The 24846-nt window shown below is 40.3% G+C and overlaps 1 protein-coding gene across 1 annotated transcript in view; it reads right to left on the bottom strand.

The window, feature by feature from the left end:
- Positions 1-3733: 3733 nt before the first annotated feature.
- Positions 3734-24846, bottom strand: part of HTR1B (5-hydroxytryptamine receptor 1B) — a 34584-nt gene continuing 13471 nt past the window's right edge. The window contains exon 2 of the mRNA XM_048495574.1: positions 3734-3832. The gene's annotated coding sequence lies outside the window, so the exon portion shown is untranslated. The remainder of the gene's footprint in view (positions 3833-24846) is intronic.

Below are 24846 nucleotides of genomic sequence, written 5' to 3'. Positions count from 1 at the left end.
AAGGCAAACTCCAGCTCGCTTTTAGTAAGAGAGCTGTGGCGAATAAGGGTGAGGAAGTGGGTATGTGGTGGTTGAATGTGAGGGAGGGCAGAGTGAGGTGTGTGAGGATGAGCTGGATGTGTATTGTGTGGTAGCAGTGGGTGAGGCACAGAGAGTGAAAGTTACCTCCATGTGAGGGCGGGGAACCCCACCTGACGTCTCACACGGCAAAGTGTGTATGTGTTTCACTTCCACTCGTATTACCTAACAGTATTACCTATTTACTGTTTTCACTGCTCATCTGTGGCCATCTGCGCGAACATTCTAAGCCCTCATACCAAGCCCTCAGGCCACAGACATGCTGCACCAACATTCTAAAGGTGACAGTTAAACACAGCCAGCTTCATGGCCTGGTGTGCCAGGAAAAAGAAGTTTTACCTGGCTCAGGTATGGACTTTTGGCAACTTGAAGGCAACTTTTGGCAACTTTGGCATTACCTGCCCGCAACAGGGAGGGACATCATGTGAAAATTTGGGGGTGATCCGTCCAGCCGTTTCAGCGTTAGGGCAAGACCAACAAACGAATGGTTAGCTTTTTATATATATAGATGGAGGGCTTCAAAAATAAACTTCAGTTCATTAACAACCTTTCATAGTCCAATTCTGGTATGGAAAAATGGAGAAGAGTTCTATATCCAGGAATATAATCTTTCTCTCCAATTCTGTATCACTCAAAATTTTGCTTACTTAAAAATTATGGTATTTGCCCAAATAGCCTTTTTTTGAACAGGTATTGTTTAAAAAGGCAAATATAATCTTAGAAAAAGGGGATCCAACAGGGTTTGAAAGTAACATTCCCATAGGATGTAATTGGATACAAAAATTTCAAATTTCAACCTTTTTGCAAAAGAAAAAAAGATTAGAGACCAGATGAATATACCCATTACTAAATCAGAAGAACTAGTATATAATATAGAAAAGGAAAAAAAAGGAAATGAATAACAAAAATATATATTACTGGATCACAAGCAGAAGCCATCTCAGATTATTTAAAAGAACTAGAAGACAGAATTAAATACAACTATAATGATAATGGATGAAAGAGAATATTTCAGCAAGTTTCATTCAAGTCAATTTTGAGGAGTGTACACGGATATGAGTTAAAGATACTTCAAAATGTTATTATACCCTGGTTAGGATTTATCATATAATGAAAGTTGGAAATGAACATTGTTTGAGAGATTGTGGGGAATTGGGTACATTTATGCATATGTGGTGGTCTTGCCCTATGACAGTAAAGTTTTGGGAATCTGTTTTTGCTGAGATTAGTACGATTGTAAAGAACAGTTAGAACCAACGACTGACCTAGCACTGATAAACATATTTTCTAATGGTAATGTGCACAGTAAGCAAAAAAAAGCTTATAAATTTTCTTGTAGTATTGACCAGGATGGTTATTACTGCAAGCTAGAAAAAAACCAAATAATATTTTGTTAGTGAGATGACAGATTAAAATAAGGAGTTTTATAATATTGAAAAATTAACTAATAATGTTAGAATAATACAGAGAAGAAAAAAGGAAGATGATTTTAGAAGAATTTGAATAGTCAGTGGAATTTCCAAAACTGAAAATATGTAATAATTTTAATAAATAGAGGATTTAGACAATAAAATATAAGTATATTTGTATAAAATATACCGTATATGGAATCTACTGTCAACAATGGAAGTTTTTCATTTTTTGTTGTGGTTTGGGGTTTTTTAACTGTTAAGTATTGATATATATTGGTATTAATCTCAATACCAGTAGATATTGATAATTGATCTATTATGTATTGGATATGTAGATAGAATTGATGGAGGACTGTTGTTTCTGCTTTTAATGTTTCATGAATTTTGTGTACTGGGTTTTTTTTGGTGTACTCTTCTTTCCTTTGTTCTGTTTTTTTATTTAAAAAACAAATCATATTTTTAAGTGCAGACAGGAGAGGGTGACAAGCAAGAAAGGCAGGTAAGGAAGGTTTGGAAAAGCTAATCAATAAACAGAACTTTCATGTGTTCCCATTTCTCCTCAGATATTGAATTTCAATGAGGTCACTTCACTCATTCATCCTTCAGTCACTGAGTGATGCCCAAGTGTGATAAACAGGTTGTATAAATGATGTTGTGAAAACTTGGAAACCTCCTCTGGCTATAAAAGTGGAAAAGCCTGGACAGTTGTCTAAAGTGTGTACAGTTAACATCACCTTGCATTAAAAAACAAATTGAAATGACCCAAAATGTGTTGCCCTCTCTCTTTTTTCTCTCTCAATTTCTTTCGTTTTAGGACTGCTTTTTCTTGTGTGTGCAAAGAAAAATATGTGGGCTGAGGGAAGGGCAACAAGAATCGATCTTGACAGAAACCCCGGCATCTTTTCCACTTCTCACCAGGTTCCCATGTCTGGGTTTTTGCTAGAAATGGAATGATCTGGGAAGTAAGAACTGAGCTTTTAAAAAGAGCAAAGGAATACATCCCCTCCATAATACTAGGAACTCTAGGGAGGCAGCCTCTTTTCCTTCCTGCCCACTCAAGGACTCTGTTAAGTTTTCACTTCATGACACTTTCCATAGCTGTAGCAATGTGGGTAATCTCTCCTTAAAGTAGCTCTTTAAAAATGAGAACAATCATGCAGAAAGAGAAGGTTATTAAATTAACCTTTCCCCCTCTGTTTCCTTTTCACAAGGCCCTTTATGGTGATCAGTTGTCTGTACTTCAAAACTATTATTTTAAAAGCAATGTGGAAGATTTATACCAAAAGGATTTTAAAGTTTTTACAAACCTACTCACCATCTGCAATTGGCAAAACTCCTTGCCATCAGCGTGTGTTGCTTAGCAATAGATACTTGTGCAGGGGCTCCGGAGTCACAAAGAACCTTCATCAGATTGTCATTCAGCCATTTTGTACAGCCTAAAGAAAGTCTTCATTGACTTATGCCAGGCTTTAAAGAAGGAGAATGTATATGCAGAATGCTCTGAAAGACAGATGATGTAATGGAAGTCGGGGCAACATTCACTGATGGAAGAAACAGAAATAAATGAGCCCCAGATAGTTAATTACTACTGTACTTGCTTTGCAACTAAACTAGAACTTAACTAGTATACAGAATATGTCTCTTAAAATGTCACAAACAACTATATCCAATGGATTACTGAGCCTACATGTAAGTGGTCATGATGAGGCATGGTGAAGACTACACTGCTTTTAGATTTTTGCAGATTTCATTCTGTCAATTAATTTGGAACTTTGCTTCCTTTACATTAGGTTTGAGCCTCAGTGGTGTGTTGTGGTCAGACTATCAGGCTAGGATCTTGGGAGACCCAGATACAAATTCCCACTCTGCCTTGGAAGCTTTACAGGTGACTTTGGGTCAGTCCCACGCACTTAGACTAACATACTTCACAGAGTTGTTATTAGGGTAAAATGGAAGAGAGGAGAATGTTGTACACAGCTTGGGTTCCCAATGGAGACAAAGGGCTTTAATTTAATTTATTCACTCTTAATTTGTACCCCTTTTCTCCAAGGGAAACCCAAAGAGGGGTATAAATTAAGTAAATAAATACATTACAGATACCCACATTGGAAAGAATTTTGAAGCAATCATATGTATGGTTGCATCAAGATTCTTTTTGGGTAGTGCTTTGAAATTGTACTGAGTTTGTCTGCATGGATAAAACTATGGGGGGAGGGAAGCAATCTTGTTGAGATAATACATACCCTAATATCAAGAGTCATTTTTGCCAGTGCACAGGAATGCATTTTCTCATCAACACAACAGTACAATGACAGATTTGGAGAACAGACTCCATGGTGTTTCTAGAATAAAAAAATCTTGATTAAATCACACACAGTTGTACACAGTTTTTTCCCCCAATTTTTCATAAATGTGTAAGTGTACAATGATAATGGAGAGTGGGTGCGTCAGGAACAGTAGTGATGGGAAAGATCTGATGCTACATTTTTTCTGTGGTTTATAAGCTACAATTCTATATCAGTAGTGCCCATATATCATAATGAAATTCGTTTCCACAGCTCTTGGGGAAAACATCAAGCAGCAAATAAGAAATCATGACATATTTCTGTGCAATAATTTTGGTGCTTACTCAAGCCACTTCCATTTATAAGCTCAACTTAAAGTAGTGAAAGACAGATTTAAATGAGCCACAAGGGTAAGTACAGGTTGAGTTGCTCCCATTTCAGCCAAATGCAGAACAGATACGTTTACTGTTCGTTCCCCAAGCAAACTAAAATCCAGGTGCCTTGCACTTGGCCAGAATAGAATGTAAGGCTCATTCCGCACTTGCAGAATAATGCACTTTCAAACTGCTTTCAGTGCTCTTTGAAGCTGTGCGGAATGGCAAAATCCACTTGCAAACAGTTGTGAAAGTGGTTTGAAAACGCATTATTTTGTGTGTGCGGGAGGGGCCTTAGACCCATATGCAAATAAGTAACAGTTCAAAAACGGTTTAATAATATTGAAAGCTTAGGACTTTGACTCCTCCCATGAAGACTATCTAAATAAAGAATACTTCTTCTTCTCTCCGGACTGGTTTCCTGCACGTGCAGGGTCAGTTTTGTAACTGTTTCTTTCAAAGGTCACGATTTTGAGTGTCTTCTGGGGTAAGGTTCTTTGCTTGCAGGCAGCAGCGTATTTGCCTAGGCCCCTGACAGGGTTGTTGTGACAATAAGATGGAGGAACGGAGAACACTGGCCCCTTCCGCACATGCAGAATAATGCACTTTCAATCCACTTTCACAATTGTTTGCAAGTGGATTTTGCTATTCTGCACAGTAAAATCCAGCTTCAAAGTGCATTGAAAGTGGATTAAAAGTGCATTATTCTGCATGTGTGGAAGGGGCCACCATCAACTGCTTTCAGTCACCATTGTTTATTTATCTATTTTTTTAAAATTATATCTGTCCTTTTCTTTACATTGTGGGAAAGGTGGGGTATAAATGAAGTAAAAATAGGTGGGGTATAAATGAAGTAAAAAAAGTGAGGAGGGAGCAGATAAACAGTTGGTGGATGGAAGGATGAGAAGGAAAAAAGAAAGGATGAAAACATGAGGCATGAAGTTGCTAGAGAAAAAAATGGAAATAGTGTGAGAAGGGGGATACCCTTGAGGGGCATCTTGCAAGCCCTTGAGGATTCTCCACTACCCAACTGAGCTTACCCTGGCAACTAGCACTATGCAATAGCCGGAACCAGCATTTCAACGGAGAGGTTGCTGAGGAAGGAAGGAGGAAAGAAGAAATAGTGGAGGAGGGGGGAAATGAGATTTTCCTTACAGGTCCCCCACTTGTAAATTACTAATAAGGGAAAGGCCAAGTGAGAATCTCTTTAGTCAATTAAATATACTTGGTATGGTAGAATCTGAGGCTCATTCCACACATGCAGAATAATGCACTTTCAAACTGCTTTCAGTGCTCTTTGAAGCTGTGCGGAATGGCAAAATCCACTTGCAAAGTTGTGAAAGTGGTTTGAAAATGCATTATTTTGCGTGTGCGGAAGGGGCCTGTCTGATAATTCATGATGGCCATTAACAATATGAGAGACAAGGAAAATGTTTGTCCTCCAAGGAAATCATCCTTAAGAACAAACATATTTTCTTGTCTGTGTTCTCAGTACAAAGGAAATACTAGAAACATGGGATTAACTGGTGGCAGTCTATTTACATTAGAAAACATGACTCTTGAAGTTACATTGGCTTGGAATCATAGTAACTTTGGGTGAAATTTCTTATTGATGCCAGGTATTTGTTATGAGACCCTGTAAATTTACAGACTTCACAAAAGAGGGGGTCAGAGAATGAACAAAGGAACATTTCCCTCTGCAAATCATGCTTTCATCAAGGATTCCCTGATGTGAAAGGAGGCTAGATTTGACTCACTCAGAGTGCATAGTTTCCAAGCACTTTGTCTGGGAACACCTATGATGTTTTGATTAGCAAACCCATTAAATAACATGAAAATTAAAGCAGTTTTTCCTTTAATTTTTATATGTAAAACTGTAGGTTTTTAAATATTCGAGGCATATTCTCCAGGTGTAAATTATTCTAGTTCATTTCTGATGCATAATGGAATCAGTTGCAATATGTTGATTAATATCAGGTTGCGTCTTTGTTCGCTGTTTGCTTAGAAGCAATGAGAATGGAATACACAATGATATGGATAGGGAGTGGGAAAATGTATGATGTGATGTGATCTTTTGCATTGCTACCCATTGGAGGAGTGAGAAAGGAGAAAGTGACACAGAGTAATTGTCAGTTCCTTGTCATATGGAATTAATGGCAGTCCCTTGTTATATAGAATTCCCTGCAACATTGCCTGAGGTCCTTCTATCGTTTTGAATCAGACCCAAGTCACACTGAGGTCAACAAAAGACTGTCCATCTTTAAACAGGTGGGGATTGAACATTTGTGAGTACAGAGAAATTTAAATAATCAAATATAATTGTAAATAATTTCAGTTGTGTTGACTATATGAACTGTAGCTGAAACATCAGAGCAGGGTTGGAAGGAGTTTTATACTGTGCTAATAAATTGGGAAGCATGAATAAAAGCTAATATTATTACACACACAATATTACATATTGGGAAAAAAAATGAAAACGTTCATTACAATTTAAATTAGACTAAGATAAGAATAGCATAAAAATAAAATTTCTAAAAATAACAATACTACAGGAATGCCATTGCACCAATTATCAATGTCATTCATGTGCAAAACATGCGACTTTATAACCATCTTTGATTATCTTTAGATTATTCATGGGGACAAGAGATCCACTGTGCTGCCTCTAGAAAGAGTGGTTAATCCTGTGATATGAACAACAATAACAATTACATTTTCATTGTGGATAATGCATCAAGTTAGAGATTGCAACAAAACTTGTTATATGCAGATTATATAATGCTTAGAGCAGTGGTGGCGAACCTATGGCACTCCAGATGTTCATGGACTACAATTCCCATTCAGCCAATTGGCCATGCTGGCAGGGGCTGATGGGAATTGTAGTCCTTGAACATCTGGAGTGCCATAGGTTCACCACCACGGGCTTAGAGGATAGATCTATCAATGGCTATTAGATAAGTGAGGACCTGTAAGAAACATGCGGGAGCTGCTAATACATTCTTCCACTTTTGCTTACTCCTCCCTCTCCCTACTTCTCTCAGTCTCTCACTTTCTCCCTCCTACAACCCCTTTTCTTATTCTCCACCATGCCTGTAGCTTTCTCTCTGTTTCTGTTACCCACCCCATCACTCTATCTTTTTACTCCCCAACCCCTTGTTACTCCCCAAGCCTCCCACCTGCTTCCTCTTCCCTTCCACAGCAACAGTGGTGGTAGTGGTGGTGCTCCTAGCTGTGCACCTGCTCCCATCCACCACGCACAGCAGAAGTAGTGGCAGCAGTTCTCTCAGAATGACCACAGATCTCCCAACTACAGAAATGTTTTCCATAGGGTTGCCAGCTCCAGGCTGTGAAATTTCTGGAGATTTGGAAGTGGAGGCTCTTGAGGGAAAAGAAGTGTAAGCATTCATTTTGTTGCAGTGCTTTTTTTAACCTCTCAAATGTCCAGGGACCACACAAGAGTCACTATGCTCCCCCTACACCTTATGCTCTCTATCCTTATTAGACATCACCACCATTTTTAAGATTTATTCACAAACACCATTGCAAACTGCATAGCAGCTATGAAGATCAGCACAGAGCAATACAATTTATATTGTTCAAGGAAAGGGTCCCCTTGCCCTTAAAATGAAGTCTTAGAGGAAGCTTTAAAGATGAAGACAGCATCTTGCTGAAAGTGTTGCCTTTTCCAGTGACATAATTTATAAAGATTTAGAGTTCATATCTATTCCTGTGCCACTCCAGTTATCATCTACATCTTATTCATGAACTTAATTAGATTTTAGCAGGATAAATGTGCTAGCAACTTATAGTGATTAGGATTTAAGTACTATTGGCATGATTAAAATGCAGCCTGTGTTTCCAAATTGACTACCATATTAAGCAAAATGTCAGAATGAACTAGCTATATAGTTCTCCTCTGACATACAACCTCTCACTGTCATCTGTTTCCCATCATTTAATGTACAAAAATTTATTTATTCATCAGCACTTTACTGTATTGTGCACATCCTTGGCCAATAACAGCCTATCCTATTTATTGTTTAACATGTCAGCAACTTGTATCAAGTATAATTTTGTGATCCCCTTTATGCTATTAGTATCAGTAACTATCACTAGTAATAGTTATACAGACACTAGTTTAAGAAGTCAGCCCCATGGATCACAACCAAAAAAATTAAAACCTGTTGTCTCAAAATTTTGATATTTATAATAGCAATCTTTTTAAAAATTGAACAACTGCTGCAAGTTTTTTTTAAAGAACAGTTTTGGGTCAAAGTATTATTGCAATATAGTTGGCTTATTCAAAACAATCTGTCAACATTAAATATTTATTACAAATGATGTCTTCCCCATGAAATTGTGTTACTAACAATGCAATCCAGAGGTGAGGTGGACAGGGACGGCACCACTTGAGAGCTGCAACACCCATACCACAGGGCTTTCCTGCGGCATGGGAAGCTCGAAAAAGTTTTTTTTTAAAACAACCCTTCCAACTCTCCTACGAGGGAGAATAGAGATACACCGTGAAAATCTCAGCATATGTCTGCTGGCAGCTCTGCCAGTGTACAGGGGGCAGAGAGGAGTCTAGAGGGCAACTAAGGTTAGTCCTGCCCCTGGAACATCCCTGGAACTCCCCCAGAATGTCAGGGTAACTGGAGGTGGTATGCAACCGCTGGTGCGAAGCCAGGTGTCACAGATAGGTGTCATGGGGTACTGAGTAGACCTGCTTAGTATTGCATGGATAGTCTCTTTGAATTAGGGTTGCCAAACTCCAGGCAGGGTCTAGAGATACCACCATTTGAATTAAGTGGGAATCAGTGCACACAGTACAGCCCAACAGAAATTACACTGAAGAAGGCTCACAGCAATTGCTGTCTACTTTCAAATGAAGTATTGTTATAAGTATAATAAAACTACAAACAATACAACAGTACCACAAGGTATCTGAAAAACAGACCCTAATAACACTGATAAAATTCTTTGTAGTACAAAGTTCATGTGTAATACAATAAAAGTCTACTAAGCTAACCAGAACCCGGATGTGTCCAAGCTTCAAAGCTAGTGGAAATTCCAAACGTCTGTGCTTCCAAAATGTACAAAAGTTTGAACAGCAATAATTTGAAACCATCAGGGACTGAAGTCTGTTCTGAAAACTCTGCTGCAAAATACTACTGGCCCACTATACCCCACCCCCAATTTTCAAATCATCAGTTCATTAGAAAATTAGAGCAATCTATGTCACGTTCACTGAATTTTCTGCTAACATGGTTTTAAAGTAGATGCCTAGTCCCTTTGGTTGCAGAGATAGGCCTTTTCCCTTAAAAATCCACAACCAACGGGGCTAGAAATGTAACTTATTTTAAAATGAAAGCTAAGAATTCAGAAAACCCATTACACATTTTGGTGTAACAGAATGTGTGTGTGTGTGTGTGTGTGTAAATGATATGCAGTTGTCATTTAAAACCCTGCCCCCCATCACTGGTGGCAGAGGAAGAAATGGCCAAGGCAGGGATGCTAGCAAGGAAAATGGTTGCCATGTGGATGGGGAAATGCAGATTTTCCCATCCGCATAATTTATTATGCAATTTTGTCTACTATCACAGCTGCCAGTTCTTTAGCTGGTTGTTGGCCTTTCATTACAATTTGAGTCCCACACAGAGGTCTAGGACATTGTAATGTATTGGCATGTAATTCATGTGGATTCCAGCAGTGCTGCCTTTTGAATCTGAGAGATGTTGATTTTATCAATTTGAAGGTGTATTAACTGCAGCCCGAATGTTTTTGAAATGGTGCCCAGGATACCAATAACCACTGGGACTACCTCAGCTGGTTTGTGCCATAGTTGCTGAATCTCTATCTTCAAATCATGGATATTATTAAATTTTGTTTGCTATCACAGCTGGCAGTTCTTTAGCTAGTTGTTGACCTTTCATTACAATTCAAGCCTCAGAGACCTAGGATGTTGTCATGTAGTATTCGTGTGGATCCCAACAGGACTGCATTATGAGTCTCACTCATGTTGATTTGAAGATGTTTCAAGTGCTGCCCTAGTGTTTTCAAAATGGTGCCCACGATGCCCATTATGACTGGGAGGACCTTAGCTGGTTTGTGCCATAGTTGCTGGAGCCTGATTTTCAAATTATGGTATTTAGTGACCTACTCATGTTCTTTTTCAACAAGCCTGCTGTCACCAAGAACTGCTATGATGGCCACTTTCTTGTCCTTGGTCACTGTGGTTACTTTCTTGTCCTCAGTCTGACGTGTTTCACAGTTCCAGTTGTTAAACACAGTCAGGTATTTTCATTGTTCACCTTGTCCTTGATCTTCTCCAGAAATTGGCTGTGCAGAGCTTTGTTATGCCAGCTTTCAGTTCTCATTTTCTGTATTCCTGTTTGGTACTCTGGGATTTCAGTAACTGTCTGTTCTTGACTTTCATTCACTATTATCATGGGTTGATTTCACAGCTGCCAGTTCTTTAGCTGGTTGTTGGCCTTTCATTACAATTTGAGCCTCACCCAGAAACCTAGGAAATTTTTATTTATTTATTTTTATTTATGATCAATTTTGTATACCGCCCCTCCCCCGAAGGGCTCTGGGCGGTGAACAACATAATAATAGCACAATAACATTAAAATCCCCATTAAAACAGCGAATTGATTAAAAATACTACGGCATCCGACAAAAACTTCATAAAACATAATAAACCCACCCTGGAGAACAGACCCAGAAAGTTAAGGGCCCCATAGAGGGGGGGGAGGAGGAGGGGGCGCACATCAGCGGTCGGCCCTTCCAAACGCCCAGTGGAACAATTCGGTCTTACAGGCCCTGCGGAACTCTCCAAGATCCCGCAGGGCTCGGACAGCTGGTGGTAAAGTGTTCCACCAGGCAGGGGCCAGGGCTGTAAAGGCCCTGGCCCGGGTAGAGGCCAACCGCATCATCGAGGGGCTAGGGACAACCAGCAAGTTGGCCTCTGCCGAAGGCAGAGGCCGCAAGGGGACATATGGGGTAAGACGGTCCCGAAGGTACGAAGGTCCCAGGCCGTGTAAGGCCTTAAAGGTAAGCACCCACACCTTAAGAATGATTCGGAACTCAACCGGGAGCCAATGCAAGTGACATAACACAGGTTGAATGTGTTCTCTAAAGGCACCGCCCGTGAGCACTCGCGCGGCTGCATGTTGTACCAGCTTCAACTTCCGGATCAGACGTAAGGGAAGGCCCGCGTAGAGCGAGTTACAATAGTCTAACCTAGAGGTGACCGTTGCATGGATCACAGTGGCGAGGTCTGCCTGGGAGAGGAAGGGGGCCAACCGCCGGGCCTGTCGAAGATGAAAAAACGCAACCCGGGTTATATGGGCCAGCTGGGTCTCCATTGAAAGAGATGAATCCAGGTGGACCCACAGGCTGCGGACAGAGGAGGCTGGTGCCAATGTCGCCCCCTCCCACTCCGGCGGTTGAAAATCCCCCACCTCCCCCCTGCGGCCCAGCCAAAGGACCTCCGTCTTCGATGGATTCAGTTTTAACCTGCTCTGTTGCAACCATCCAGCAACCGCCTCCAAACAATTGTAATGTATCGGCAGAGAATTTGTGTGGATCCCAGCAGGGCTGCCTTCTGAATTTCAAAGATGTTTCAAGGGCTGCCCTAGTGTTTTCAAAATGGTGCCCAGGGTGCTGATCACCACTGGAACGACCTCAACTGGTTTGTGCCATAGACACTGAAGCTCAATTTTCAAATCATGGTATCTAATGACCTTTTCAATGACCCTGCTGTCACCAGGTACTGCTATGTCGATGATGGCCACCTTCTTGTCCTTGACCATAGTGATGTCTAGTGTATTGTGTTTCACCACTTTGTCAGTTTGGATTCGAAAGTCCCACAAGTCCCACAAGATCTTGTCCTCATTTTCCATTACTTTCTCTGGACAATGTTCCCACCAGTAGTAGTCCTCCTCCTCCTCCTCCTCCTCCTCCTCCTCCTCCTCCTCCTCCTCCTCCTCCTCCTCCTCCTCCTTCGTAGTCTTAGTCATACATACCTTCTAGGCATTTCTTTTCCAAAATTTCACAGCAAATCAATTCAAAGCAAAGCTGGGGAAACCCCAGGAGGTGCATGAATGCTCCACAGTGCTGTAGGGAAGTAGCCCCTCTCCCCACTTCCCAACAGCATTGCCTCCATGGCAAATAACCCATGGAGAAATGCCCTGCCTAGAGAGCTATGGCATATGTCAGAAGAACTGCTGACTATGCACCAAACATTGATACATACATGTGGAGATTAATTCAGTCTGCCTTAGAGACTCCAGCAGGACTCTAGCTGGAATACAAATTCTATCTGATTGCATATTTTCCTAGTGTGATTCCCTTGTAACTGCTTTCTTTGGTGTTTCTGTACTGCTCCCCTTTATTGCCCCTCTGTATTGCCCCTGATCTTAATGCTTGTTAGCAACACCATGATATTGTAACTGTGTGTTACTCTGGCTGACACTAATTGGTTTGATCCTGGGAGCCGAATCAGAAGCAAGCCAGTGGCAATTTTCTCCATTCTCCTCCCCACCCATAATTTCCTACTCTGTTAAGAAACTTTCCTACTGAGACTTCAACAGACAAAGTGCTGCAATCAATTCTCTTGTGTTTTAACTATGAACACTAAAAAGTATTTAGATAACTGATTTCACTCCATTGGTGAAAATATTGTATTATCTAGCTCAAAGCACAATTAGCTTTATTCCACAGTTATAGAAAAGGGACTCATTTTAGATTGCAAAGTAATATTCTATCGACAGTTCCGACAGCATTCAGTAGCAGAAGCCAGACAATTCCTCTTCTCCCATCAAATCAGCTATTAATCTACATATCAGACAAAAGTGATAAGTAAAGGGTGGCATCACCATTCTATAGCTGTGCCAGGACAATCTGAGTGCTTGGGGAAAAATTATATTTCCAAAAATTATCTTTCCATATGACACTGGGAGTCTACCATGTCCCTTTTTATAAGCGATGCGGTAGCATTTCTTTTGTGAGAACCATTACAAAAACAAAATCTTCAAAGCACCTCATTGAAGTCAACTATGAAGAAAGGTAAAGGTAGACCACTGTGCAAGCACTGCGTCATTCTTGACGCCTGGGGTGAGATCACATTGCAATGTTTACCAGGCAGACTTTGTTTATGGGATGGTGTGCCATTGTCTTCCCAGTCATCTACGCTTTACTCTCAGCAAGCAAGCTGGCTATTCATTTTACCAACCTCAGAAGAATGAATGTCAACCCTGAACTATCTGAAACCAACTTTCATCAGGATTGAACTCAGGTCATGAGCAGAGTTTGGACTACAGCAATGTAGCTAAACACTTTGCACCTCAGGGCTCTTTCAACTATGAAACCTATGCCATTTTATTCATCTATGATTAGGGTTCAATTTTGAACCAGCTTTCTGGAACTGCATCCCATACCAATATTTTTCAGGTCAAATATACCTAAATTCAAAAAAATACCTGAAAAATACTGGTTAGGTATTTCTCAGGTATTTTTTCAGCTTGAATGTACTGAATGCACATGCATTCTGAAAATAATTTCTTTGTCTATGTGGAAAGGGAGAGTCACTTTTCTCCAGGATGAAGATGAGCCATTAATGAGCACTCTTTGGGTTGGATCAGTCAACCAATTACAAGCCCATCTAACAGTAGCATTGCCTAGTCCACATTTCACTAGCTTACTTGCAAGAATATTATGGGGCACCTTGTCAAAAGCCTTACTGAAATCAAGGTATGCTGTGCCCACAGAATTCCTTTCATCTACCAAGCTTGTCATCTATCAAAAAAAAAGAAATAAGCTCAGTCTGGCATGACTTGTTTTTCAGAACCCCACACTGATTTTTTGTGATCACAGTATTCCCTTCTAAGTGCTGGCAGACTGTCTGTCTAATGATATGCTCCAGAATTTTCCCTGGTATTGATGTCAGGCTCACTGGACCTTTAATTATTAGGGTCCTCCTTTTTCCCCTTTTTGAAGATGGGTATAACATTAGCCCTCCTCCAGTCCACTGGGACTTCTCCTGTTCTCCAGGAGTTCTCAAAGGTTAAAGCAAGGAAAGGAATTTTCTGTCAATCATGCAAAAAACTATCCTAAGAGGGATTCTGGGAATCCTCCACCTAAACATCAGGAAAAACTTTCTGACAGTAAGGACTGTTCGACAGTGGAATGCACTACCTCGGAGTGCGGTGGAGTCTCCTTCTTTGAAGCTTTTTAAACAGAGGCTTGATGACCATCTGTCAGGAGTGCTTTGATCATGTGTTCCTGCATTGCAGGGGATTAGACTATGGCCCTTGGGGTCTCCTCCAACTCTATGATTCTATGATTCCTCTTCAGCATGACTCAGTGCCTTTTGATCCAAAATTTTACTCAGGCTCATTCTATAAATTCTAGGCCTTCATTTAGGTGTACATGTATATAGAAGGGAAACAAGTCATAACAAATTGGGGATCTCTGCAGATTAAGGGTCTCAGGGGCATAACTGGGATGTTATTTTTGTGGATATTAGACAGCATTGTGAAAAATAGACCTGATGGGAGAACCAATGTGGTGACAGTCAGGGAGTTCCCTTCATTATGAGCTCTTGCTTCTCTCCCATTTTGTGGACCTAAAGGGTGAGGCAGAGGAGTAGAAAAACTCCCAGTCCCCTTAAGTATCTCTTAAGGGCCATATTGACAGATACAAATTAAAAGAATTGAGTTGGTTTAAACTATGGCTCTTCACTTGCTGATTCCATCAAGATGCAGTGGGGGAAGACAAACAACACTATTCTTATGTTGTCCAGTCCGAGTTAATGACTTTTGATAAATACTGGAACTTGCTTCATAAAAATCTAAAGAATTTAAATAACATCACGAATGGAAACACTGAGAAACGATTATAGCATATCTCTGCCAAACTTACCTTTTAAATTTGCCTGGCAGACTGTCTGGATTGGCGTATTAATGGAAGACTTTGTACTTCGGGTAGACAGTGTTGAATAATTTTGGATAACAAATGCATAATTGTATACAGGCTATTACAGATGCAACATTTTATCACAGATAGTGGATTTGTAAGAAAGCAAGAAAATATTGGTTAATGATTCATAGTGAGATACAGAAGATATTCAAATCAAATTACTATTAGATTTGAAGAGTATGCTATTAAATATGCTGCCAAAAAGGTACAGTGAACTATTTAACTATATTGTGTCTGCTGCCAGAGTGGAATATGCCTCAAAGTGGAAAGCGGACAAAAGTAAAGAAGTAAACTGTAGAATTAGAAACTCATAAATAAATTATAAGTGGGTATGAATAAGAATATATAGTAGATATATGCTGTTAGATGATCAAAATGAAGAGTAAAATGAAATGTTTCCTCAACTTGTGAAATAATAATATGAATTGTAATAATATGAATTGTAATAGTTGGAAAATGTAAGAAAAGCAAGTTTCATGTAAATAATTTTTTATCTTTTTGGTACTGTTTGTCAAATAAAATTACAATTAATTAAAATGCTTTAAAAAAAGAAAATAGACTTTTGCTTTAATTGTGTCCAGTTCCACCTGGTTGAAATAAAAGGTGCAACCTAGCAGAAATTAATTATGCAAGCCACAACTAGGTCTTGCCCATAGTATAATTGTTTATTATATAACATAGACATAATTATTTATTTATATAGAAAACATATGTGCTGCTGAGATGCAGGGTTTGAGGGAGGGGAAACTGTACCTGGGGCACAACCTGCTCGCACACCCCATACTGCCTTGCCCATGTCTCGCCCTCACTTTGATTTGCCTCCACCCTGCCCTGATCCGCCCATGCCCTGCCCATGCTGGGGGGCAATTTTCCACCCCCACATGATGCCAAGAGCACACATCCGGGGTTCAGCGTCCCCCCTCCCCGTTGCAGTTTCGCCATTGCTGAGACGGGTGCCTACTCAGTCTTCTACCATACCAAGGCAGGGAAACCAATGAATCATATTTTTCCCAGCTTTTTCCACTTCAGGGACTGAAGTGCCTCCTATAATGGTAATGTGAGATAGAAAGCACTTTCACTCAGCCCTTTTTACACACACTTGATGGTGAAGGGATGCCTGTTGACTTTTGTTTTTCTTGGGAAGTGGCTCTTACTTCTTAGGATGTAGAATGAGATCAAAATGAACCCCAAGTTCAGTCTGTTTTAGACAATATACTATTAACTGGAAAAACTTTCCACAACTGTTTTTCCATACAGAAAGGAACAAATGCTGTCCATCTGTTTAGATATAACCATTCTATCAAGATTGTCTAAATGTCAGGTAATATGATGTTGTGTGGTGCCTTTCAGTAAAAAATAGATATGACTACCGTGTATTGGCATTTGGATTGAATTGTGATTATAATGTTTGAAAATACTGAGTAGTTCTTTTCTGTTAAAATGTTTTGTTTTACATATCATTTTTGCTAAGCATTTGAATAATGAATAGAGATTCTGGTTTCGTAAGAAGCCTTTCCCCATCTTCTTTCATGCTTTCTTCAAACTTCAGTTTTAATTAATTCATAATTTATTATTATTATTTGTTTTTATTATTTATTGAATGTATAAGATGCCCTTCCCCAAATGGGCTCAGGACCTCATACAACATAAAAACATAATACATTAAAATCATATAACATTCATATTTACAAATCACTATCCTTAGGGGAGGGATGATAAGACCATATCCACAACTGCATTCATACTAGCTTGGGCGGGGGGGGGGGAGGGAAGGAGGGAAAGGGAAATAATAAAAATAGTAAGGAAGGAAAAGAGGAGGAAAGGGAAGGCCAAACTGATGTAATGTTGCTGTCCTTAAACATAGAGCTGGTGGAATAGCGCTATGTGATAGGCGCTGCAGAACTGTGTGACGAGGCCCACAGGCCCCTGGTCCCATTCAACAGTATTCCAGCCGAGAAAGCCCTGGCCCTGGTCAAGGACAGCCAAATTGCTTTAGGGCTAGGGACCACCAGTAGGTTATTTACTGAGCATAAGGCTCTTTGAGTGTGTATCTGGAGGGGTGGTTCCACAGGCACAAAGGCCCCAGACGGTTTAAAGGGGCTTAAAAGATGAGTACCCAACTTTGGATCTGATAATTCCACCTAGAACCAATGCAGCTGGTGGAGCACTGGTTGGTTATGGGCCTGCCAGGGTATCCCAGCCAGCACCTGTGCCGCCGCATTCTGCACCGGGTGGAGCTTCCAAAGCAGCCTCAAGTGTACCCCTGCATAGAGTGATTTGCAGTAGTCTAGCCTGAAGATGACTGTTGCATGGCTAGGCTAGGCTAGGCCAGATAGGGGGGCTAGCAGCCTCGCTTGGCGCAGGTGGTAAAATGCCAGGCAGGCTACATTCACGATTTAGGCCTCCATAGACAGGTAGACATCCAGAATCACTCCAAGACTTTTGACTAGTATTGTTAGTGTTAGTTGCAAACCATCAAGAGTTGGAAGCTGGCCATGTCCATCTGATCCACCCTGACCCAACCATAGGAACTCCATCTTCAGTGGATTCAGGTTCAGCTGGCTCTATTGCAACCATTCAACCCTTTATATAATAAATGATAATCTATAGTTTAATGTAATCTATATATTAAATGATAATGTATGGTTTAATATAGTTGTAATCTATATTTTAATGGTATGGTAACAAAGTGCCATAATTCAGATTAGACATTATGGCTTCACAGCAAGATCATCCACTGGGAAAAAAGCCAACATTCCTTGTTGAAAAGTACGTTTAGTACTTCAAAAATATGGAGTAAATACCAAGTTCCCAATCCAGCACAGAGTAATACAATCTTCAGTCCATCGAAAACAAATTTGTGCTGGAATGTGGCCAAAGATTTCCTTTAATGGAAAAAAAGAGCTTCTTCCTGAGGTCTGATATGATTCACAGAATTTTTTTAAAAAATGGAGCATCTGTTCATTGACCTTCTACTGTCTCTTCTTGTTTAGTCCTTTATAGGTGTGGTACAGTGATTAAAGCTAGGATCTGGAGGATCGTGATTCTATTCAGCCATGATGTTCCCTGGAGGAACTTGGCCAGTCTCTCCCTCTCATTGTAATTTACCTCACAGTGTTACTATGAGGTCATAAACAGTGGCATCTATGTAGCTTTTATGCAAGTTGCTTGGAATAGGAACCTGATGGTATGATAACTATAATAATAATAACAATGACAAAGTGACTCCTTGCATTTCCCATACCTGTAATTCAGATGTAAAACCTGTACTTATCTCAATATGTATTTGATCTGACAATGGTTCTTTTCTACTTCCTATCTGGCATTAGCAACATTTGCAGGTGATGCAGACTAGCCTGACACTTTGCATCTTTTGTGAAAATGACTGCTGTGAAGACCAATCTGTGAAAAACCATTTTTTCTGCATGCAGGAAGCAGTGCTGCATTGGCACTAATATAATATAAATGCAGTTCTGTCTGGATAATAAAAACTGCAATGGTATACTTTTCAACATATTTTAATGGCACAGTTTATCATCTAATCCTGACAGCTGCCCCTTTAGTGGAAGCTGGATTAAGTTCCAATACCATGGTTTAAATTGGAGTGTATATTTAGTCTTCTTTGGCTCTATCCATTGTGGCTGCAAGATGATTGCAGTCTTCTCACCCTCTCTATACCCGCTGGGTGAATTCCAAAATGGACATTGTCTATATCCTTTCCCATACTAGGGGACATTTTCTATAGCCTGCCCAAACCCATTACAAAGGAACTATGGTTTGGAGGATGCCTCTGTCATTACCCCTTCGCCATTCCTCCTTCCTAGCTTCAGAATCACATGATAGAGGATGTACCATGTTCTTCACTCTATGGCAGAATTTTCTGCCAGTTCTGCATAACCTGTGTGTGTCTATGTTTCATTCATTAGTGTGAATTGCTCTAGACTGAAAGCTTTAGGAGTCGTTGCTTTGCCACTGTGCCCAGATAAAACAAGGAGAAACGGGGCCAGAAACAAAGTCCAAAAAGAATTGAAAGAATGGAGGCCACAGAGAGATGAGGATTGCGGACAGGCCTTGTTTGGAGAACAAAACAAAAACAAGTGGTTGATGACAGAGATGGAATCGAGAGAACTATGGAGAGCAGAGAGAAAAGGGAAGGAGTTAAATCCATGTATGCTGCCCCTCAGCTTCTTGAGAATAATCACAAGAACTATATAAAAGTTACAGAAAAAGAGTTGGTAATTATACCCCACTTTTCTCTACTGAAAAGAGTCTCAAAGTGACCTATAATCATCTTCTCCCTCCTCCTGCCACAACAAACACATTGTGAGGTAGGTAAGACTGAGCGAGTTCTGAGAGAACTGTGACTAGCCTAAGGTCCCCCAGCAGGCTGCATGTGGAGGAGTGGGGAATCAAATCTGGTTCTTCAGATTGGAGCCCTCCACTCTCCACCACTTCACTATGCTGGCTGTCAAATTAAGATATATAAACTACAATATTCCAATGATCTGGGCAAATGCTCGTGTCAGTAGCACAACTCTGGTAGGGGCAGATGTTACAAGAGCCAAGAGCTGTTTGACCCTTTGGCTCACACATCCAGGCTAAATACTGACAACAGACAAGGAAGATGTTCCCAGCCTTCCTTAGCAGGCAATCCAGCCCTGTTCTTTCACACCCACCCACCCATCCACCTTACCTTACCTTTAAGTAAAAGTTTTCAATGTGTGTATGGAGGGGGGGGGGGAGAGAGAGAGAGAGAGAAGACTGTGTACACAGTGCTCCTCAATCTCAACCTCTCAGCATTTATCATATATTATTCCCTCCCTTTCCCAACATTCAATAAAGATCATGAAGTCATCCACTGCATTTAAACTTCTCTGTCTAGGGGCAGTTTCATATAATCCTTTTGCAATAGTAGGTGATTTAGGGCCTTTTTACTCTGTCTTCCCATGCACAACAATAGACATGCAAAGTGTTGCATCCTTTTTATTTTGGAGTGATAATTTCATTTTAACAATGCCTACTGTGTCACTGGTGGAAAGCTGGAAGTGAACAACATATAAGCTTCTACATGGTATCATTTTAAATTGATTTAATGACTGTGTATCCTGCCCTTTCCTCAAGGAACTCCAGGAGGCATATAAAAGACGACTCCTGTTATCTTCACAGCTTCACAACTGTCCTGTCAGATAGACTATTCCAACTTACAAACCTTTACTGCAGAGTGGAAGTTTGAATTCACGTCTCTCCAGTCTAATTGCAATACTGTGCACAACACCAAAGTCTCTCTTTTGCTCTCTATCTCTCCGATTTATCTTTAGAACAATGCTAGGCTCAGCTTTCTGTTTGTGCTGATGCCTTTGGTTGTAATTCCATACATTCTCTATAAAAATAAAATAAACACATTAAAGGTTTTTAAACATTCTTCTGGCAAATGCCAAAATTCATCCAGTACGGTGTGTCAGATAAGGACAAAGTGACTGGCATTCCTTTATCTCCAGCATAAGTGGGATATGGAATTGTTTGAATAAATGTGTGAAGGTCCCCCACAGGACACATGAAAAGATATGTCCTTGTACTATCTGGGAGCAAAAGAAACGACAAAAGCTATTCCCTCATACTCAGTTCTCATAAGATATCTTCCATATTACGACTTACTGAAAATGTGTCAAGGACCTAACCCAGCCCTGGGGGTGGTAGCAACTTTGAGCACTATGGGCTCTGAACCAGAAACTCAAAAGATGCCAAAAATATTTTAAAAATTTATTAAAGCGAATCTTCCGAAATACCAACTTAAAATAACAGTAAAATGCATCAAGGTTCAAATAGTTACACAACAGAAAATAACAAACACTAGCTTCTAAATATCACAGTAGACTCTCACCAGAAACTAGATGTTTCAAGTGCATATGTAAAGTTCCACGCATGTAGAGTGGAGGATAAGAAGAGAATCAAGAGGAAAGGTAATTGGGTAACACTGAGTATGGATTTATGGGTTAGGCTGACTGGTTGACCAATGAAGGCACATTTTTAATCAGAATCTTCTAGGCCTTATTAACAATGAGCAAGTTTCCCCCCCTTCCCTTACAAAATTAGTCTTTCTCAGGGTACATCTCAGTTCCAATTAGGAGGGATGACACCATCCTTCTAAGACACATAGTAATCTTGAGCAGATAAGCGCTCACTGAATGAATGGCGCGTGCAAATCTGAACTTTAGTAATACATGAAGGATTTTTTTCTAGGCTTTTAGCTTGCAGAGATGGAGCCTCTGTTGACAACATGTGACTCCAAATTCAGGTTTTTGCTATTGGTAGGGAAGTTAATATTCTTATTACTCTTTGATTTCATGTAGGGCTGTCACTGTAAAATTAACACTTAGATCCATGCCCTAGGAAATCAATGAGATTCATTTCCAAGTGTGAATCAGAGAAGTGATTGCCTGTGAGCACTAAATTAAATACTACTGTATAAAGCAAGAATGTTTAGTCAGGGTATACCACAACAGGATCTGAAAGCATGAGTTTTAAGGTGGTTTGCGAGTCACATATATTCTGGATTAAGGTTTTGTTTATGAATGTGGGCCTCTTGGTTTAATCCTGGCTTGTTTCCCAGCAGTGCCTTACCAGGATGTCAGCCAATCCTCTCTGAAGAAGGTGGGGAAAGAGTGCAGGCAATGAAACTGCACTTTTGAGGTAAACTAGGAACTGAACAATCATCTGCATAATAAAACCTGGTTTCACAAATTAGCTATAAAATGTAATATGGTTCCACTTTATGTTTCAATCAATGTATTTCCCAAATTATGGAAACGGGCACAGATCATCTCTATCATCCTTTAGGGCAGCAGAAATGGACTATATTAAATGCAAGGTTCATTAAAGTTCTGTGGATATTTCCAAAAGGCAATGTGTAAGCTTTTTTGCTGATGAAAGCATTAATTGGGTAAAAGTATGACTCATCCATTAGCTATAGTCATTCATTGGTCTTTGCTCCAACAACAACAGCCATTTCTGCCTTGGATTTTTATAAATAGTCCAAAACAATGTACCACGTAACAATGTACAATGTACTAGAACAGTGTACTACTATTACAAAGCAGACATTGGAAATAGAACCACTACTTTGAAAGATACATATTTGTAACTAGCGGGGCCCGGCCACACGTTGCTGTGGCAATTGTCCTTCTCATCACAGTCTGCAACCCACACAGATATCAACACAGGTCCAATGATCCGCAGAATAGCCTTTTGGGGTGGTCAAATGGAATCCGTCTTTCTCTTTTCAATTCACATTGTTATATGGTGGTGTCTTGGTTTTTAGTATAAGGTATAACCCTTTCCATTCCATAACGGAACTGCCCAGAGTGCGAATCCCGCTGTCCATGAGGCTGGTTGACATGCACAGTCCTGGCTTGGGTAAGGCAGAACTGGGCTAAGCAGGCTATCCCAGTCAGGCAGCAGAGGCAGGGTGGTGAGGCGCTCAGATCGAGGCCAGCTCCCTGGGTTCTTAAAGGGCCATGTGCAAAAGAATCGCAGCCAGGAGTGTTGGTTCGCCCTCACCCCGTGGATTTTCTCAGTAGAAAAAGGCAAACTCCAGATCGCTTTTAGTAAAAGAGAGCTGTGGCGAATATGGGTGAGGAAGTGGATAAGTGGTGGTTGGATGTGAGGGAGGGCAGAGTGAGGTGTGTGAGGATGAGCTAGATGTGTATGAGAGTATGTGGGTTGTGTGGTAGCAGTGGGTGAAAGATACCTGCGTGTGAGGGGGGGAACCCCATCTGACGTCTCACACAGCAAAGTGTGTATGTGTTTCACTTCCACTCGTATTACCTAACAGTATTACCTATTTACTGTTTTCACTGCTCATCTCTGGCCATCTGCATAGATATTCTAAGGGCATACCAACCCCTCAGGCCACAGACATGCTGCACAAACATTCTAAGGGTGACAGAGAGCCCATAGAGCCCATAGGGGATGGGGCAGTTTATAAATCGAAAAAATAAATGAATAAATAAATAAATAAATTAAACACAGCCAGCTTCGTGGCCTGGTGTGCCAGGAAAAAGACATTTTACCTGGCTCAGGTATGGACTTTTGGCAATTTGAAGGTCCAATTACCTGCCCGCAACAGGGAGGAACGTCATGTGAAAAATTGGGGCTGATCCGTCCAGCCGTTTCGGCGTTAGGGCATCAGTAACAAAAACACTGTTAGCTTTTTATATATATAGATTTTTTTTAATTTTTAAAACTTTTTTGACTTTAAGGGCATCTACCGTTTCAAAGGTCTGAAGTGGTAAATGACTGCATCATTCCATAAAAGTGATGAACTGATATTGAAAGCCTTGGAGAATGGAATTTTCAACCCACAAAAACTGCTCTTGCAAAGGGCTCCTGCACTCCCTACCAACTTGCCTTCTGCAATTTCTACTTCAGAGAAAGCAGCTTTTGGCTTACTGTAAATGACTAGCTCTGGAAGATGTACACCCCAATAATTGGTTACCAGTGCACAGAATCTCATAGTGACAAGCTTCACTTTTCCAGAGATTAATTTCTAAGCGGAAATGTCCCAGGGCAAACTTTTCATAGAAATCAACACCTCTTATCAGAAAGCTTGTACCCTAATCCCAGATGTGCCAATTTGGGGTTAAGAAAGTAACATTCACAAAAGCTCACCTTTTATTGCAGTATTGAGTTCCGGCAACATGCAACAGACTAAGCACTAGGGATTTCCCATTTCAAATGGATCCTGGAACTTTACAACAACCAAATGAATCTGTGAATTAGAGAGGGATTGTTTTTTCCCCCATTCTATACTTTTATTGTTCATTTTGCCCCGTGTTCCTACTCATTCAGCTAGGAAAATGTCTGTTCTCTCAATATAATATTCTACTTCACTTTCTTTCATCTGTGTTATTTCTGAAGCATTCTCTTACCTTTTTTATGCTTCTCTTTTTTCCATAGAAAAAATATCTATTGGTGATCACGGAACTTCAGCAACCGCACATTTGGAAGGCTCTTAATGTCACCTAGCAATACTAAAAATAATAATTTGTTACAGTACCCTTGTTAAGATTCAATTATTTGCCTCTTTGTCACAGAAAGAAGCAATTTCCCAGTAGATCAGCCTTTTGCCAACCTTCTATTCTACATGTGCAAAATGTTCTATGTTAGCCCAGAGAAACATCTTTTATTTCCTGTCTAGGGCCACTGTGAAGCATTCTTCCTTTGGCACAAATTTTTTTGCTCTTATTTCTCTAAATCTAAGCACACTGACATGATGATCCTCTAAAGTAAGGTGTGAAAAAGTTCACCTTTCAATAGCTTCATAGTACTTGTCAGTAGTATGACAGTAATAGAAAACCGAAGTTAATACCAAGTCACTTATAAATATTAGTAAAATAGGCTTGAGCAGTAAAATCACAATTTTAAACATCATTTTCAAATAGCACTACTAGGAGACTAGGACTGGAGTACTAAGAGTTATTCCAGTCTAAGACCATTAGTGTCAAAGTAGTTACATAGGACCAGCTCTGCATAGGATTATAAAACAGAAATCCAATGGCATAATAAAGACTAACAAAGTTCACTCTAGCATAAGATTTCATGAAATATTAGAGCAGATGCTTGGTTCTGTAACACTTGGCCGAACTCCTCTCAGAGGCCTTGGAAGGCCACCCTGTCCAGGCAAAACAGCTTCAGCCAGGTGCTGTTGGGAACTGT

The sequence above is a fragment of the Sphaerodactylus townsendi genome, linkage group LG01 (assembly GCF_021028975.2).
Source record: "Sphaerodactylus townsendi isolate TG3544 linkage group LG01, MPM_Stown_v2.3, whole genome shotgun sequence".
Lineage (NCBI taxonomy): Eukaryota > Metazoa > Chordata > Lepidosauria > Squamata > Sphaerodactylidae > Sphaerodactylus > Sphaerodactylus townsendi.
Note: the sequence above shows the minus strand (reverse complement) of the source record. Positions and strands in the feature narration are given on the sequence as shown.